This window comes from Camelus ferus, chromosome 4, assembly GCF_009834535.1.
Source record: "Camelus ferus isolate YT-003-E chromosome 4, BCGSAC_Cfer_1.0, whole genome shotgun sequence".
In the NCBI taxonomy this organism is placed as follows: Eukaryota; Metazoa; Chordata; class Mammalia; order Artiodactyla; family Camelidae; genus Camelus; species Camelus ferus.
Window position 1 is genome coordinate 12340546 of NC_045699.1, and position 20164 is coordinate 12360709.

General features: G+C 35.4%; 1 protein-coding gene across 1 annotated transcript in view; it reads left to right on the plus strand.

Annotated features, from left to right (window-relative positions):
- LINGO2 (leucine rich repeat and Ig domain containing 2) overlaps nt 1-20164 on the plus strand; it is a 1050366-nt gene that overhangs the window by 738552 nt on the left and 291650 nt on the right. The window lies entirely within an intron of this gene.

Genomic DNA, 20164 nt, shown 5'->3' on the forward strand with positions numbered 1-20164 from the left:
GATGGTGTTAATGCATCAATGGGGTAAATCTTTTCACAACATATATGGATATCAGATCATCACATTGTACACTTTAAATACTTACCATTTTATTTTGAATTATACCACAATAAAGCTATAAACAAAAAGAACCAAATGATAAAACGATTTTACATTCCCATCAGCACTGTGTGAGAACTTGCTTTCTCTATACACTTAATCTTTACTGATATATAATTAATCTAAGGTGTGTAGAGATATCTCCTGGTGGTTATGATGTGCCTTTATCCAAGGGCTAATGATGAGCATCATTTCATGTGCTAGTTAGATACCCAGTTAGCGTCTTTGGTGAAGTTTTAATTCACATCTTTTGCCCACTTATTTTTTTTTCAGTTGAGTTGTTTGTTTTCTTATGATTGAGTTTTAAGAGTTCTTTACATATTCTATTTACAAGTTCTTCATATAATTTAAAAATATTTCCTTATTTGTGACCTGTTTTTTCATTCTCTTAGCGTCACTCACAAATCAAAAAGTTTTAAATTTTGATATAATCTAATTTATCTATTTTTTTATGGATCATGTTTTGGTGCAGTAGTCAAGAAATCTTCAGCTAACCAAAGACATAAAGATTTTCTCATGTTTTCTTCAAGAAGCTTTCTAATTTTAGGTCTATGATCCTTGAGTGAATTTTTTTATATTATATGAAATGAGGTAGAAATGAAAATTATTTTCCTTGTTTATCTTTTTATAAAAAGATATTCAATTCTTCCAACAACAGCTTTGAAAAGACTATCCTTTCTTCACTGAATTCTCTTAGTACCTTTTTTGAAAATCAAATTATTCACCTATAAGTTGGTCTATTTCTGGACTCCATTTTGATCCATTGATTTAGTTGTCTGACACCAAACCACACTTGATAACTTGATAAATATAGCTTCTTAGTAAGTCTTAATATAAGACAGCATTAATCCTTCAAATTTTGGGGGGGTCTGTCCTACATTCTTGCCAGTTCCGTGTGAATTTTAGAATCAGTTTGTAATTTCTATGAGAAAAACTGCTAAAGTTGTGATTGTATTAAATGTGAAGAGTAATTTAGGGGAAATTGATATCTTAACAATAAGTTTCTGACCCATGAAGACTGTTTATGTCTACATTTATTTAGGTCTTCTTTAATTTCTCTCAGCACATGTTTTGTAGTTTTCAGTGTACAGATCTTGCATATCTTTTGTGCAAGATTTATTCCCATGTATTTCATGTAATTTCAAAGTAATTTTATCTTTATTTCATGTAATTTCACATATTGAGGTTTTTTAAAAAATAAATTTCAGTGCCTAGTGTTTTGTTGCTAGGATATACAATTACAATTAATGTTTGTATGTAGTTCTTATATTCTGCAACCTTGTTAAACTGACACATTAAGCAGTTCTGTTACTTTTTGTGTGGATTTCAATGAATTTTTTAAATAGACAGTCATATTATCTACAAGTAAGGACGTTTTTACTTCCCCCTTTCCAATTTGGATGTCTTTATATCTTGCATTATTGAACTGGCTAGACAGAACTTGCACTACGTGTTGAATAGAAGTGGCAGGAATTAACATCCTTGCTTTTTCCTGATCTTAGGGGGAAAGCAGTATTTCACCATTAAATATAATGTTATGTGGGTTTTTAGTATCTTGTATCAGTTGAAATTACCTTATATTCCTTTTGCTCAAAGTTGTTTTTTTTTTAATCAGAAGTGGGTGGATTTTATGAAACACTTTTTGTGTATCTAATGAAATGATCATGTAGTTTTCATTTTTCAGTTTGTTAGTATGCTTAATATGGTTGTATGTATTGTTTTCCAAATCTTAAACCAATCTGTTTTCCAGCTTTATTGATACATAATTGACATATAACATTGTGTAAGTTTAAAATGTACATACAAAGTGTTGATTTGAAACACTCATATATTGCAAAATGATTATCACCAAAGCCTTACCTAACGCCTCCATCACATCACATAATTTCTGTTTCCTTTTTTTGTGATAACATTTTAAATCTACCCTCTTAGCAACTTTTAAGTATATAGTACAGTACCATTAACTGTGATCATAATGGTATGTATTATATCCTAGAACTTACTCATCTTCTAGCTAGTGGTTTCTACCCTTTGACCAACATCTCCACATTTCCCCAAACCTGCAGTCTCTGGTAACCATCATTCTATGAATTTAGATTCCAAATATAAGTGATTTCATAGAGTTATTTATTTATCTTTCTCTGACTTATTTCACTTAGCATAATTTCCCTAAGGTCCATCAATGGAGTCACAGATGGCAAGATTTCCTTCCTTCTCATGGCTGAATTTTATATATACATATATAAAAATGATATATGTAATAATTATATATATATATATATATATATATATATATATATATATATATATATAAACCAGTATACCATTTATGCCAGTAACATACCTTTAGGATTACTATTATTTTGTAATATAGTTTGAAACCAGAAAGGATGACGCCTTCAGCTTTGTTCTTTCTTAGAACTGTTTTGACTGTTTGGGATCTTTTGTGGTTTTATACAACTTTTAGAATTGTTTTTTCTTTCTCCGTGAAATATGCCACTGGAATTCTTATAGGGATTGCATTGACTCTATAGGTGACTTTGAGTAGTATATTTATCTTAACAATATTAATTCTTATGATCTATAAACACAAGGTATCTCTGCATTTATTTGTGTCTTCAATTTTTTTCATCAGTCTTGTAGTTTTCAGTGTACAGATCTTTCACCTCCTTGATATTTATTTATTTATTTATTTATTTCAGACTTAGAAATTTATTCTTAAGACTTTCATTGTATTTGATGGGATTGTTTTCTTTATTTCTTTTTTTATATGTTTTGTTTTAGTATATAAAATGTCAAGGATAAACACCACTGAATCATGATGCATTATGTATTTTTTAATATTTTATTTTTGGAATAGTTTTAGGTTCAGAGCAAAATTGATCAGAAGATACAGTTTTCCCATATACTCCTTGCCTGCACATATAGCCTCCCTCACTATCAACTTCCCCCATCAGTGTGGTATATTTGTTATAACTGATGAATATCTATTGACAAGTCAAATCACCCAAGGTTTGTAGTTTACATTAGAGTTCACTCTCAATATTGCACATTCTGGAGGTTTGGACAAAGGTGTAATGACAAGCACCCACCATTGTAATATCACACAGAGTATTTTCACTGCCCTAAAAGTCCTCTGTGCTCCACCTCTTCATCCCTTCCTTCCCCTGGTACTCTGCAACCACTGACCTTCCTACTGTCTCCATAGTTTCCCTTTTCTAGAATGTCATACAATTGGAATCATACAGTATGTAACCTTTTCAGTTTGCTTTCTCTCAAATAGAAATATACATTTAAGTTTCTTTCATGTCTTTTCAAAGCTTAATAGTTCTTTTTTTTTTTTTTTTAACTGAATCATAGCATTTCTTTTTTGTGCTGAATCTGATTCCATTGTCTGGATGTACCACAGTAGTTTGTTTAATCCATTCACCAATGAGGAACATCTTCGTTGCTTCCATATTTTGCAGGTTTTTGTGAGGACATAAGTTTTCACTGCATTTGTGTAGATAACAAATAACACAACTGCTAGTTCAATGGAAAGACTATGTTCAGTTTGCAAGACACTGCCCAACTACCTTCCAAAATGTCTGTACCATTTTGCATTTCTACCATCAATGAATGAGAGTTTCTGTTCCTTCATAGCCTAACCACCATATATATTATCTTTTTACATATTGTTTGATTTGATTTACTGAAATACTGGATATGAATTATACTGCCCTCTAAATTTCTACCCCAAAAAGACTTGAAACATTTTTCTTCTACTTGTTTTTATCACATGAAATATAATAGTTAATTTTTTAGCTTTTAAAAAAATTATTGGAGTACCTCTCTCTTTCTCACCCCCTTTCTCTCCCTCTTCTCCTCCTCTAATATTTCTATATCTTTATTTCTTCTTCTCATCAATTATTGTGTACTTATTACTTCCCAGGGAACTGCCAACTTCCGTGCCCTTTTTAAAGATGAACATTGCACAGAATCCTTGATATTAAGGAGGCTTACAGTCTGGTCGGGAGAGACAGACACTTTTACAAATGATTCAGATTCAACCTGGTAATTGAGTTTGACAGGGTACCACAGGGATTCGTACCTTTAACCAAAAGATGTAACCCTGGAGCTAAGACTGGTTTGCCAGATAAACAAAGCAAGGAAAGTTATCACATTGAGAGGAAAGGGCTTATCAAAGGCAGGTAAGCAAGATAAACAAGGGACAGAATGTCATGTTTGGAAATTACTGGGAAATGGTAGACGACGGCAAAATTTCATAGAATGAAAGACGCTATGTCATAGACAAGGAATTTTGATTTTATCTTTTTGGTGATGGTGGTGAGATTTATATTTCAGAAAGCATTGCTTAGAGGAAGTCGGAATAGAGGCCTGAAAACTTTGGAAGGTGTTTTAACAATCTAAGGAGACAAGGGGAAGAATTCACAAGATATTTAAAAGTTAGAGTAAACATGACCTAGTGCTAATTAGATGTGGGAGCAAGAAAGGAGGAAGAAAAAGAGCTAACTTCCATTGTTTTGTGTGTTTTTTTTTTAATGTTGTTTTGGTTTTGTTCTTACCTGTTTCGTTGGTTTCTGCATCTAGGTGGGTAGCAACACCATTCACTGACCTAAGAGGGTAAAAAGGAGAAAAGGTTTCATGAAGGGAGTTACTTAGCTTGTGAATCACTTGAGATTGAGGTGCCTACCTAACAGCCAGAGAACATAAAGCACAGGCGTTGGAAGTCAAGGTCCGAAGCCCAGAAGGGTTTAGGTGTCTGGAGCTACAGAGTTATGAGTCCCAAGTGTTAGATCTGAGGTTGAAGAGTCTAAAGTGCGTCAGCTCCAACCACAAGTGCACGTGCTTCACACAGATCTGGCGAGCTGAAGGTACACTCAAGTAAAGGCCATACCTAAAGCAAAGAAGTGTCCATGTGGATAAGATCAGAAGTCTGTTGATTGATCACTCCCTGGGAGATAAGCATTGCACACCACTGTGTGGCTGCCGTCACCATCACCCACTGTTGGTAATGTGTGGGTACTGATCTTTTGTGCAGAGTGACAAATGCCGTTAAGACTCAGAATTTCACTGAGAGGGTATCTTATGTTGATAATCAGTTATATAGAAATCACATTTTTCCTCTGATGTAGAAATGAATAGAAAGATACAAAAAAAAATTTTAAAAGCCATAATATAGGTCATTTGTGTGAACTCTTAAGTGTAGAAGTGGTTGGTCAAAAGGAAAGATTATTTTTTGGAGGAAATAGTGCAAAGTGCAAACAAGTATTAAAAAGATCTGAAGAATAGTGCAACATATCCCATATGTCCACTAGTATCCAGCTTATTTTTGATATTTTGTCATACTTGGTTCAGAGCTGTTGTTTTTATTTTTGTTGTATAAGAAGTAAATCTTTATAGATAATGCTGAATCTTCCTTTGCAATTGTTTCTGCTTCCTGCCACTGATGTAACCAGTGACCTAAATTTGCTGTGTAGCTCTCATGTCTATATTTTCACTCTATATGCTTTGTTGACATTATTGAAAGTACAAGTATGGATGCATTTCTAGATTTTCTGTTCTTTTTAGATCTGTTTGTCTCTCGTTGTATCAGTACCCTCACTGTGTTAATTAATGTAGCTGTATAGGAAGCCTTGAAGCTGAATGGTATAAATTCCCTACTTTTAATCCTTCTTCTTTGTTTATTTTGGCTTTGGCTAGATCCTTTGGATTTTCAGAGAAATTGTAGAATCAACCTCACAATTTCTTTTTTTTTTAAAGCTTGCTGGGATGATGATTGTGTTGAATTTATAAATCAACTTAAAGAATCTTAACATCTTAAGTGACCTCTCCAAGTTGTTGGTTGTGGGGTTGGGGCCACCTGAGCTGCTTGTCCTGCACCAAGATGCTTCAAAACCTTATTAAGAATGTTTGGATCCCCGTGAAGCTCTACTATACCCAAGTTTACCGGGAGATTTGGGTAAGAATGGGGTTGATGGGCTTTATCATTTATAAAATAAGGAGTAATGATAAAAGAAGTAAAGCCTTGAAACCTTCCAGTCCTGCGTCTGCATATGGTCACCCTTAACCAGCTTTATGTAAATGGAACGTTGGTCTGGCTGTGTTGGATGGAAAAGTGGAGGATTATGTTGACTTATAGATGTGCTGTTGCCCTCATGTGTGAATAAACATAACTGCGATAGCCACAAAAAAAAAAAAAAAAGAAGAAGAAGAAGAAGGAAAACCTTAACATCTTGTAAATATTGAGGCTTCTGATCCATACACATGGTATATTTCTCTGTTTATTTAGATTCTGCTTAATTTTTCTTAGCAATATTTTGTTGTTTTCCATAAAGAGGCATTATAAGATGTATTAGTCGTCTGCTGATGTTTTAAAAATTACGAGAGATTGGATGGCTTAAAACAACATCCATTTATTGTCTCACAGTTTCTGTAGGTCAAGAGTCCAGGCATGGTCCAGCTGGGTTCTCTGCTTAAGATCTCACAAGGCAGAAATCAAGGTGTTGGACCTGTCTGAGATTTCTTCTGATCCTTATGGTTCTTTTTCAAGCTCTCAATGCTGTTGGCAGAATTCATTTCCTTGTACAGTAGGACTCATGGAGGCTGTGCCTTCAAGTCCAGCAAGAAGATACCTCTCTGAAGCTTCACCTTTTTTATTTTTATTTTTTTATTGAAGTATACTCATTTTAGAATGTTGTGTCAATTTCTGGTATACAGCATAATGCCCCAGTCTCTCTCTCACACACACACACACACACACACACACACACACACACACACACACACCCCTGCTGCATCCAGCACAGCTTGGGACCATGTCTGAGGACAGGCGACGCAAGACTTAAGAAACAAAGAGACAAAGTAAAGAGCAAAGATGGGACCACGGGACTCAAGATCTCATGGATCTAGAGTCCCAAAAGCCTGGTCGACATCATATTTATTAAGAGTATACAGCTCAGAAAAAAATGCGATAAAAGAGGAGAGGCTTGAGGTATTCCAGACGATAAGCACCAAGTTCTGCTTGCTGATTAATTGATTAATTTCAGACCTATCCCTTCCAGGAACAATCACCCTCCTCGGGGTATGCAGAATTTCTAAACCTATCCTGTTATTGCCTCCGGGACATCTCAAGATAGCAAATATTTCCCCTGGGCTTAACCGCATGCTTTCATGCCAGAACAAAGATTTGTTAATGGATGATCTGGCTTTCCAGGATCGTCCATTGTTTCACCCTAAGGAAATATCTGCCCTCCTTTGTGTCCTTATGGTCAATCTCAGGATTGCTCACCACAAATTTTCTTTAGCATAATACGTGCTATAGGTCATCTACTGCATAAAACGTTAAAAACAAAGCAAGCATGTGCATTTTAAGCAAGCAAGTGTGAATGTAATATTTTAAGCTCGTGGAAATTTACGTATGGCTTGTTTTCCAGCAGCTTGTTTCCCAGCAGCTTGTTTCCCAGCACACACTCACACACATTGTTTTGTTGTTGTTGTTGTTGTTGTTGTTGTTGTTGTTGTTGTTGTTGTTGTTGTTTTTCATTACAGGTCACCAGAAAACATTGAATATAGTTCCCTGCACCACACAGAATAAACCCATTGTCCATCCCTTCTATACACAGCACATAGCATCTGCCAATCTGGACCCCTTTTCTTCACAGGCAAACACAAGTCTGTTTTCTATATCTGTGAGTGTGTTTCTGTTTTGTAAATAAATTAATTTGAAACTTCACCTTCTTTTAAAGGCTGACCGAATTAGGTTACGCCCACTCAGGATAATTTCCTTTTGCTTAATTCAGTGTCAACTGATTAGTAATCTAATCATGAAGTGATAACCTATCATATTTATAGATCTTTCCCACTCTCAAATGATAGGGATTATATGGGACATGTACCCCAAGAGGCATAAACCATGGGGGCCAGGTTAGAATTCTGCCTATTTACATACATTTTTGGATGCATTGTTTAAAGTACTGTATTTTTTTTGGTGCTATAATAAATGTATTACTAAAAATTTATTTTGCATTTGTTTACTTCTAATTCATAGAAAAACAACTTAATTTTGTAAGCTGACCTTAAATCCTGTGATTTTTCTAAATTCATTTATTAGTTCTAACAAATTTCATGAGATTTTATACATCTTAAATTCATGCCAGCTCAGAATAGGGGTCATTTAGCCTCTTTCTTTCTGATATGTATGCTCTTAATTTCCTTTTTCTTGCATTATTGAACTGAGCAGGACCTTCGTTATAATATTAAATAGAAATGGGAAGAGGCAACATATTTGACTGACCTTAACCTTTGGGAAGAGCATCCAACATTTTACCATTAAGTATGATGTTAATTTTAGGTAGACACCCTTCATCAGCTTGAGGAAGGCCCATTCTATTCCTAGTTTGCTGAGAGTCTTTATCATAAATTGGTGTTAAATTTTGTCAAATGACTTTTCTGCATTAATTGAAGTGATCACATGGTGAATTACATTCAAATGTTAAATTGCTTTCTGGGGGTACACCCCACCGTAGTTACCTTTTTATCCTTTTTTTTTTTTTAACACATGATTGGATTTGATTTGCTGATATTTGCTTAATGATTTTTGCATCTACATATATGAGGGCTATTGATCTGTAATTTTCTTTTCTTATTATATATTTGTTAGGTTTCTTTAACATCACAAAGTGTATTGGGTAGTGTTCATTGCTTTTTGGAGTAAAAGAGTTTACAACAGAATGGTATTTTATCTTCCTTGAATGTCTGACAGTGCTCATTAGTAAAATTATCTGAATCTGAAGTTTTATTTCTGGTAAGGTTTTCATAATTATGAATTCAATTTCTTTATTAGATATAATCAATTTTATTAGTTGTGTTGTGTTTTTAAGGATTTTAAAATATGATTTGTAAAGAATCTGTCCCTTTCATCTTAATTGTCAAATTATTGTTATAAAGGTATTCAGAGTATCCCCTTGTTATCCTTTCAATGTCTTTAAGATCTGTAGTGATAGCACTTTGTTAATTTTCTGTACTGTTTGTTTCTGTTTCCTTGAATCTTGCTTTTATCTTTATTTCCCTGTCTCATCATTTCTTTCTAGTTTTTTATGGTAGAAACTTAAATCTTGGATTTAAGACCTTTTTTCTTTTCCAATACAAGCTTTAAAAAGGATAAATCATAATTTGAATCATTGATTGATGTGCAGCCCACACATTTTGCTGTGTCATATTTTCTTTATCATTCAAGTCAAAATATTTTCTTCTTTCCCAAGTTGTTATGGGCAAATCTCCATTCAGACTTCCAGGTTCCTTCCTCGGTGCACTCTCTCTTTTCAGATACCCTGCCCTGTACATTTCAGCAACTCCAATGTCCTAGAACTCCAGTGTCTGCCTCTGCAGCTCAATGTATCACTACCCCCTTTAGTTTCCACCTTTCTTCACTGTGGTGGCAGTTGCCCCCAGGCAAAAAGCCAGGCAATTGCGGGATTAGCCAGGGCTCACCTCAGTGTATTTCCTTTCTGTCAGATACCACAGTCCTGTTCTGCCCATTTAGTGCCTAAAATGATTGCCTCATTTATTTTTTACCAGTTTTATATTTATTTTGGTGTTAGGGTAAGGCCGATCTGAGTTACCTAATTTTTGAGCATTTAGTCTGCTTCTCATTTTTTATTGTTGTGAGTATTATCTGGGTGAACATCATACGTGTGAACACTCCATCAGACAGGACTCCCCTCATCACCCAGCCTATCAAGCACCTCCCCAGTCCTGTGCGTTGCTAGCGTTACCGTATTTTATATTTGCCGTGGCATGTATTACTCTCAGAAATCATCTTATTTTCTACCATCTACCTTCCTCCACTGGAAGGAAATTCCAAGAAACTTGGAACTTTGTTTGTCTTGGTCTCTGCTACAATAAAACAAAACCCAGCACATAGTAGTATTTATAAATATTAGTTGAATGTGGCAACGAAAGAATGAGTTAATAAACTTTTTTTTGGATTATTTCTTAGCTATGAATTGTCATGAGTGGGTCAAAAATCTAAATATAAACATGTTATTCAATCTTGAGACGAGATTTGACAGCTTACCTTTCAAAAATTTTATACCAAATTTCTCTTAGTCTCAGGGAGTCCAGAAGAAAGACATATTATCAAGTATAACCAAGTTTGTATAAAATATGTGAATTCAGTAAGGACAAGTTAACAGATAATGTAATCACTGTGAGGTCTAGGAAAGTGTATGTTTTATTCATTATTTTGTCCCAGAATCTGGCACAGTGCCTGGAATATACTAATAATATAGTATTTTTGAATGAATGAATGATGATTGATATATAACTACCTCTATATTCATTTTAAAAACTCAAGCTCTTACAAAATTACACTAATTGTCTGCTGCCTAAGTTGTGGATAGGGTGGGAAGTAAAAAAAAAAAAAAAATTAAAAATAAATTCTATAAATTGTTCTCAAAAAAAGCCAGGAAAATCGGACTTAGGAAAGCAGCCATCAAGTTCTGCATGATGGCAACAAGTCTGGGTGCTGTCTTGACCTTTGTGCCAATGACTGCTTGTTCCAGCAGTAGAAAAATGTCAGCCAAATTCATATCGATTGAATCTGATTTTATACATTAGGGTGCCCCTGTTTTAAAGAATTCATATGTATGTCTGTCTGTGAAGCAGATCACTCTTAATTTAATGTATCTTTATTGTAAAATTGCTCTAGCTGTCTCATCGTATCTGGAAGCCATTCTCAACATTCTCCTTAACACACGGATTTGAAACTTACTAGATACAGACGTTTTTGTTTTTGTTTTCGGTAATTTTACTAGATGCATCATAACTTCAGCCAAAGTTTCTCTATTCAGATTTTCTTTTTCCTGCTTTTCTTTCGTTTTTGTTGTTCTTTTTGACATACTCCCTGCAACTTTGTGTCAGTCCAACTTGGCCATCATAGGTTTTCTGTCAATTTTGAAAATAACTCTGGCTCTATTAAACCTAAAAAATAATTTAGCAGAATGAGATCCACGCCTTACAAAATAGGCATGTGAACAAGAACAAGGAAGCCTGGGCAGGCTCTGGATAAATAAACAAGGTCACATTGCAGGAAAACCTATGTTTTAGTCACTACTGTTTTTTATGTATTTACTTATTTATTCATTCACTTATTTATTTACTTCTGCATCATTCCTTCAAGTAGTCAAGGTTAGGTCATATCTAAGCCCCTTCATTCCCAGACAGCAGCAGAAAGAAGGCTTTGCCTTCCCTCTGAGGCTATCCTTATGTTAATAATGCAGCATGCAAGAATAATGCAGTAGTCAAACTCCATCCTACTTTCCTCACAAAACTCAAGAGAGCGACTAGGAAGAGGAACATGTTGGTTTGTGGACAGCCAGGAACAAACAAACATGACATTGTCTCTCTTGTGCTTTATCTCTTTATATCTGATGTTGGGGGAAAGTGGACTTAAGTGGTTAAAGGAGGGGAAGCTTTAGAGATGGAAGAGAGAAACGGTTGACCTGGGTTTATTCTTGAAGTGGAAAAAAGCTAACTGATAGGACAAACAACCAACAGAGTACTTATTCTATTGGAAGAAGCCTGGCCTCTGCAACCAAGAAGTCAGAGGATTAAATTCTGCTTGTCCCTCTAGCTTTGTGACCTTAGGCCAGCTGTTTATCCTCTCTGACTCTAAGTCTGCTCAGTCACCAGGTAGGAATAATCACATCTGTCTCCCAGGTGTGTTGTGACCATTGAATGAGAACGTGTAAGTATAGCATCCAGCACGACACACTAATTCACAGTGGTTACTTGCCAAATGCTTGTTATTTTCCTAACCCCACTTTCTTGAATGCTCTCTAACTCCTGAAACACTTACCACTACTGTCCCTCTAAAAGGAGTGCGGAATTCAAACATGCAAACTGTGTCCCATCAGGAAGTGACAACTGTCAAAACCCTGCCATGTGAGGGCTGTTATTGAGGCTGGTCATGAGTAGAGACATAGTGATGAGACCACCATGCTCCCTTCCTTTCTTGCTTCCCATTCTAAGTACAGTGCTGCCTCCCCCTAAAGGTAACTTGACTCCTCCTTTCTTACTACGACTAATCTGTACAAATCCCAGTGGTTTCAAATGTGCATAATAACTTCTCTCTATCCTTAGGAAGTCTTTTTAGTGATCAAAAAAATGAAAGTTATATTAAATAAAAAGCGATGAAGATCATGTACATAAATTGAACATTAAACTAAGTTCTTAAATATTTGAAGGGGAAAAATCGATCATTAAAGGGAATTTGTCAATGCATCTAACTTATAGAAGAGTAATTTTTCCAAAATAGGTTAATTTATTTGAAATTAAAGGAGAATAAATGTTATAAATTAAAACTTGTTGGAAAGTATTGAGAAATGTCAATAATAGGCTTTATTCTAGAAGAGTGGGTTTTTTGGGTTTTTTTTTTTTTTTTTTTTTTTTTGAGTAAAGGTAGATTTATTCAGAGAAATACATTGAAAGGCAAGAGAAAGGCCACGAGGGGTGAGGGTTGGGTGCTGAGATTAAAAGCAGGTACACACTCCATGGACAGAGTGTGGGCCACCTCCGAAGAGGAGGGCTGCCACGAGGCACCCTGTTGCCAGTTTATATGGGCTCAGTGGCTTCATATGCTATTAAGTGGAAGGACCAGTCTAACTAGTCTGGAGAAGGGACTGGGATTCCCAGGAAGTTGGCCATTTCCCACTCCGACCTTCTGTGGCTAGCCTTGGGACCGTTGTGGGCCTGTGGGCATGTTATTCACCATGTTAATATACTACAGTGAGCAAATAATGAAGCTCAAGATCTGCTAGAAGTCAAATCTCCCACCATCCTGAGCCTCAAGGCCTCCTGGGGGTTGAATCTTTCACCATTTTGATGTTAATGGTTGTAGCATTCCTTGAATGGCTGTGCCCTGCCCCCTCCCTGTCTCCTTCCCCCCTCAGAGATTTTACTCCCATAATCTTATGGGTTTGCAGAGGGGTGATGGTCCGTCTTCTGAAACTACTGCCAGGCTATGAGTAGGGGGATTCACCCTGCCTATCAGGGAGTAAAAATCTCTGAATGTCTAATCTAGGGGCCCCAGGGGCGGGACAGCCTTTTTGTTTTTGCGTCCACAGGTTTGAGGGTATGGGCTGGAATCCCCACATAGCCATCATCTGATGTGGGACTGCTGTAACCCACTGTTTCCATTGACTTCTGATGAATTTTCTTAAAGATGAAACACCTGTGTAACAGCAGTCTGTGACAACAAAAAGACTTAAAAGACATGGTTAAACATCTGTAATCGATAAAGAGACTTGTTTGTAATTACTAGAATTATGACTGATTATATTTAATTTAACATATTTTAAAAAATCCAAGTTAACTTAGTATCTAAGATGCCTTTAAAGCATTTCAAAGTTAGCTGGAGCTACAAAGAACTTTTAGAATTTGTTAAATATTTAAAATCCTGATTATGCATGAAATTTTCTTGTATTTTATGAAACTCTTTTACTGAAAACATACATACTTCTGCACTGTATATTGAAATACTTATTTTAGGAGCTTTAATTACATACTATAATTTTAACCCTTAAAACCTTAAATCTCTGGCAAAAACGAAGAAGCAAGCAACTGTGAGTTGGTTGTCATATCATCGTTTTCTGACTGGAAACTTAAACGTTTTAGGTTTTTTTTCCCTAAGGCAAAGGTAGATAAACCTAGACCTGCCCAGCAATTAATGTTTTAATATTTTGTAAATGACACAGATAGTGAAATTTTTAACTTAGTTTCAAGTTTTAAGTACCAGAATTTGAGGAGACAATTTTAGATAGATTATTTCCAAAATAAAAGTCCTATAGAGTTTACCCAAAATCTCTTATTTTATTACTTTTTTGAAAGTTTTTTTTTACACTGAGTTACTTTTCTTTTTGACAAATTTGTAACAGATACAATAGTCTTACCTGACCTCTAGTAAGCCTAGGCCCAATAGAAGTATTATACTTAACATTGATGTCTCTAAAGATGTGTTTATAGTAATTAAACCAATAAGCTTAAGCTAGCTTTAATACCAGTACTGAATACTTTTTAGATAATGTGAACCTGAAATTTATTTTGGCCAGTTTTCTCTATGTTTGAGTATTTATATAAGTACTTAATTTTCTTAAGTCAATTAAAGAGCTCTTTGACCATTTAATTTTGCCAATACCATACACCTATGACATACAAACCAGACACCTTATAGTTTTTATTTTAAAACTTTAGTCATGAATCAGATATAACATAGATATAACAGATATAACTTAAACATTAGTGTATCTAAGTGTAACCTAGGGAACTGTTATCTGTAGAAGTCCCAATCTCACTCCAAAAATGGGGTTTGTTCATTCTGGAGTGGTAGCCAAGAATCCACAGTATTAGACACACTCTTGGTGACGTTGATGATCTAGTCCAGGGGCTTTTTTCCTCCACTAGAAAGATTTCTTGAATAGACGTTTTTACCCACCATGGATTTTGCCAAGAAGTGAGGCAAAGGGACCAACATCTAGATAACAGTGGGTGGTGACTCTTCCATAGTTGTAAAGCAGGATCTCATACTGGTGGCCAATGACAAAACCAGTTCACAAATGCATTCTGTCTGGAAAAAATGGTGTTTAAAATACTATTTGTAATGCCCTTAGGCTAAGCTTGCATTCTTCGGTCCACCATTGGCTGGCACTTTAGCTTCTGGTGGAAGCCAACCAAGCTGTATTTGCATTTAAGTGATACAACTTACCTTGGGACTTTTTGTGTGTGTGTGTGATCTCTGAGCATTTTAAAGGATCCCTTTTTAAACCACAGAAAACTCAGAATGAGGTATATGGGAACTTACAGGTGACGATTCATTTATGTTTGTAAGTTCTCACTTCAGGTCAAGCCAAGCTAGGGTCAAATTATGCACTCTTTTTCTTCTCAAGGCTGATGTATTCTGAAGGAGTCAAAGCAGGTTGCATCCCCACCTCTCTTCCATAAGACATTGGTTTACTTCTCTGTCCACCCGACTAGACTATGAGCAATACCAGGGCAGGAACTGAGTCTTTGTACTTGCCTGGTCCTCAGAGCCCAGCACATTATATACAACTTAATGGACATTTACATGTTTGCTGAGATGAAAAGACAAAAAGGGTGAAGAAGGGAGTATCAAGGGAAGGAAGGAAGAGAAGACAGTGGGGGAAAAAAGGAAAAGGAGGAAAGAGGAAGTAAAGGAATGAAGAAAGGAGAAAACAGAAAAGGAAAGAAAAAGGATGGAGACAAGTTTCACTTGTGGAGAATGGGGAATGTAACTAATTGGATCCCTTACTTAAAAAAAATGCAAGTAGGAATATAGACTGTTTTAGTTAGAAGTTTCTAGATTATAATCAAAGGCAGAATTAGGCATCTTTGAGCAGAGATGGAAACACGGAGAATTATTTGTTTTTGAGTATCAGGCACTGGTTTCTCAGATGTTGATTGAATTGCCCTAGATTTTATTTTATGTCACTGAAGGGGCTTCCTGCTGGGTTTCCAAAATGAAAATATTAAATGAAGATCTTAGAATATTATTTGAAGCTTGTAATTGCTAATACCGTAGCTAAACACACCAAATGGGCATCAGCAAAACATCAACGTGCTATTTATATTTTAATCCAATCATACACTTTGTCACAATCTATCAACACAGTCTTCTCCTTGTGTCTATATTTTTCCCACTGGAAAAAAAATTGGCTTGCAAGAGAGAAAGAGAAAGATGTCATCTGTTACTTTCAGACAATTAAGCTCATTTAAAATTGAGTACTCAGAAATCCCATTATTTTGTTTGTTGGCTTTGGTATCTTCTTTCTAAAATAAAACCTACCCAAAACATGATTCTTTAAAATCAAGTGAACTGGAAATCTATAAATTTGTTTAGATGACACGCTGAGTCAGCTGGGTAAGAAGCAGTGTATTGGAAAGACAGGAGCATCATGGGTTTAGGTGCTCATCCAGTCCTGCTGTGATCTTAATGACCTCTGGTATGTCACTTCATTTCCGCAAGATTCAGATTTTCATCTGTAGATTGAGCAAATCTCTCAAATTCAATTTATAAGAATTTAGACTTGACAGCACAGCCCTATCAATTAGCTGTACATCTATGCCTTTTGGCGATAATTTAAACTCTCTCATCTTTAGTTTCACCACCATAAAGTGGGAATTCTTATAATACTTATTTTGAGAAAATTAAATGAGAATCTCCATATAAAAAAGATAGCAGTGGGCACATAGATTTTTATTGATGACCTCTGTCTACTGGGAAATAATCTGTGATTTTTACATCTGACAAAATGAAGAAAATAAAAAGAATTTAGAAATCATAATTTTGTGACTGAAAATGGTGGCATCTTTCCTTTTCCAATATCACTGATAAAAGCGGACAGACTTGAAATCTCTAAGGCAGAAAGACTCATAACTTTGATTATTGATAAGCTACGTGTCCCTACATTCTTGATGTTTGTGTTCTTGATGTTTGTGGGGAGAAACGAGCAACTTAGATACAAAGCTTGCAAAATGCACTGAGCTTGTAGAAGGCTGAGTACTCATAGTTTTGTCGGCTACCCAGAGGGCTACACGGCATGCGTCCGTGGGGAAGATGAAGCGCATCCCTGAGATAAGGTTTAAAGAGCAACATATCAACCAGTACAAATCAATATCCTATAGAACAAGTGCCTAAGTGCTAACGGGGTCCTTTGGAAAGCTTTCTTCTAAGCAATAAGATAAAAGCTCATCTACTAAAAGGGCAGTGGTAGTGTGCATAACGAAAGACAGAGACCAAAATTCAATTTCAGAGCACTTAAGGCCAGACCAGGAAACAAGAAAACAGAGTTTGTGAATGTCTGAATTTCTTCTACTTTATAAAAATTTTACTTTGGTCTTTTTTTTTTTTTTTTTCAGTTCTTATTTTTCATTGAAGTGTAGTCAGTTTACAATGTTAGTTTCAGGGGTACAGCAAAGCAATTCAGTTATACATGTAAAACCGCATGTATATATTTTCAGTTTCTTTTCCATTACAGCTTATTAAAGAAACTGAATTTAGTTCCCTGTGCTATACAGTAGGGCCATGTTTTTTATCTATTTTATATACAGTAATGTGTATCTGTTAATCCTAAACCCCAAATCTATCCCTTCACATACAACAGTATTTTATCAGTATGTTCTATATACCACATCCCTGTCTAGGACCTCCTTGAACATGGTCAAAAAAGCATTTAAAAAATTTAAATCAACACTATTGAGGTATAATTTACATACAATGTAATGTATTTGTTCAAAATTATTTTAAAAGAATACAAATTTCTCAAAAATAGTATTTTTTAAAAAGGCTTGTTTTCAGACTAGTTGTTTCAGTAATAAGCAGATCTCAAAAAATATAAGATGAGAAAATAGAAGAAAATTAAAACATTTGGAAGCTGTGTTGATTTTAGTAAAAATTTCTTAATTTTTTATTTAATATCTAAGAGTATTTTTAAAGTATTACCTGTATCTTTTGACTTCATATTCCTATGCAGCATCATATCTGAAAGGAGATAAGTGAAAAATGTTATTGTATACATTTTTTTCTTTCTGAAAATGGGTATTAGAGTAAAGATTCAAATCAATGTCATAGAATTTGTACTTCTTGTGAACACCACATGGACTTCCCTTTGAGAAGAACACATGCATTTAACTTTACAGATCCTCTGAGAAAATAAATGGAATGATAAATACAAAAATTGTGTGAAGCAACTTGTATAATAGTGCCCACCCCCACAAAAATCCATTAACTTGTGATGTAGACCACACAGAATTGTACTGCAATGCCCAATACACACATGTGGGGGCACTGACTCTATGTTCAGTGCCAGAAATATCAATGTACATTCAGAACCTGATATCAGTTAGATTTTTTTGAACCATCATGACTCAATCAGTTAGGGGGCTTAGAGAGAAAGACTTAAGAATGACACAAAGCCATCACATCCAGCATAAATGTGACATGACTTTACTGTGTGACTCAGTGATTTTGTACTGCAGTTTGCCCTTGGCTGTTGACGCTTTGCTCACTGCCAAACTTCATAAAATCCCATGGTCTGGTCATATAGTAGGTGGGATATAAAATAAGACCAATTATTTTAATTTGATCTAACGTTGCTACCTTTCTTGGTTACCGATATGTGTCAACAAATCAGAATAGAGCAGATAGTAATCTTTTCTGTGGGGACAATATGTATCTTTTCATTATGTATTTGGGCATATAATCCCATATCTGGCACAACTGAGGTGCTCAGTTAACATGTGTGGAATGAATAAGTGGGTTAATGGATGAATTAGTGTTCAGTGGTTGGTGGAAAAAACTTTTTTTCACTACTGAAAACACACACACACACACACACACACACAAAACCTACCTCTTTAAAGAAGGAATCAACAGCATTATTTTTGTATAATAAATAAAGGCATGTTAGAGCACTGGTAGTTGTGCTGATGTATACTTACTTTCACTCCTTTATAGTCAGTGGCAAAACTGAAGTATTAGAAGTCACACTGGGTACAGATGAGTCCTTCCAAAGCAAGTAGCTTTCAAAAATTCCTCACTTCAAAGTCAGTTTGGGTGGCTTGGGGATTATGTTTATAAACACTTCCCTGTCACTTAGTCTACTTGTATATGACTTCTTCTAATGCCCTGCACAGCTACCAAGAGACCAGAAAGGATTACCACTCATGGAAACAGATTTGCTTTATAAGAAAATTGATTTGATCATTTTCAGAGTATCCTCAAAGAAGAAAAGAATTAAAATAATTTGGGGCATGAATAGAAACATTTGCATCCAGAAATTGACTAAGATTTTAGCTTAATGGATACCAGAGCTTAGATCAGGAGATTAGAAATTTCCAGCCATTTTATGTGTGTCTGAGTGTGTGGGTATTTATGTGTCACTAATAGCATCAACGTAGTACTTTCGTTTTGAGCTGCAGCATGTTCATTTAGTGTCCAGGTATACATGTCTCTTTTCTCAAGGACTTATTTTGAAGTGTTCCATTTTAGCCTGAGGTATGTGTTTGACTTCAAACCCTGGCTGTCTTACCGTTCTTGCTGAAGTGGCACAATATCTCACTGTTGCGGCTTTTAATAAAGTCTCCACATTGACTTCTGGGAATACCTGAAGTTCTAATCACAGGTGCATGAGGATATATCATTTTGTGGCTTGCTAAAATAAGTCTTTGCACCTGTGTCCATGAATGCAGCACAAAATCATTCATCTAAGTCCCCCTACACACTTAGAATAACCTCTCAGTCGTTTCTGTTGCACCACTTAGGAAATAATAATAATAAATGTGTTCTTATATATGCATAAACTAAATGTTGTAGCTTTAAAAATCTAGTCATTATGAAAAACTACCCTGGGAAGACCAATAAGCAAATCTGTTTATTAGTACCTTTATAAATTTCTATGGAACAAAGTTATTTATGTGGCAGGTATCAGTGCAATTAAATGTTGTTGATTATACATGAGGATTTTTCTCCTTGAATGGAAGTTAAACATGCTTATAAAGTTTAAACACCATGTTTACTCATATGAATTTAACTAATTGAAGCATTAAATATTGCCCCTATATTAGCTGTCTAATTACTTTGCTGGGTTCTGGTCATTCCTTTGTGTACATACTCTGGATACAACATGTTCATGTTGATTGCTGTCTTATGATCTTTATCTTGATTTGGATAATGGTGGCTGCTGAATTTGCAACACCTCACACGCACCCCTAAAAGTTGTTTCTCATGCACTATTTCCTACAGACATGTTGCAATTTTTATACTGGGAATGCTGACACTGAGTGGAATGTTAGAACTCACAAAGGAAACTATCCTTGATCCAGAGCATCATGTGGGTTTTCTTCTAGCTGCTGATGTGTTCTGCCCTTTTGAAACTCATTGCCCAGTTACCCTGAGAATATTATGGATAGAGTCAAGAAAAATACTCTTGAGTATTCTAAGTGATCACCTACATGGAGGAGAAGGGGTACATGCTATGAAAGGTGTCAG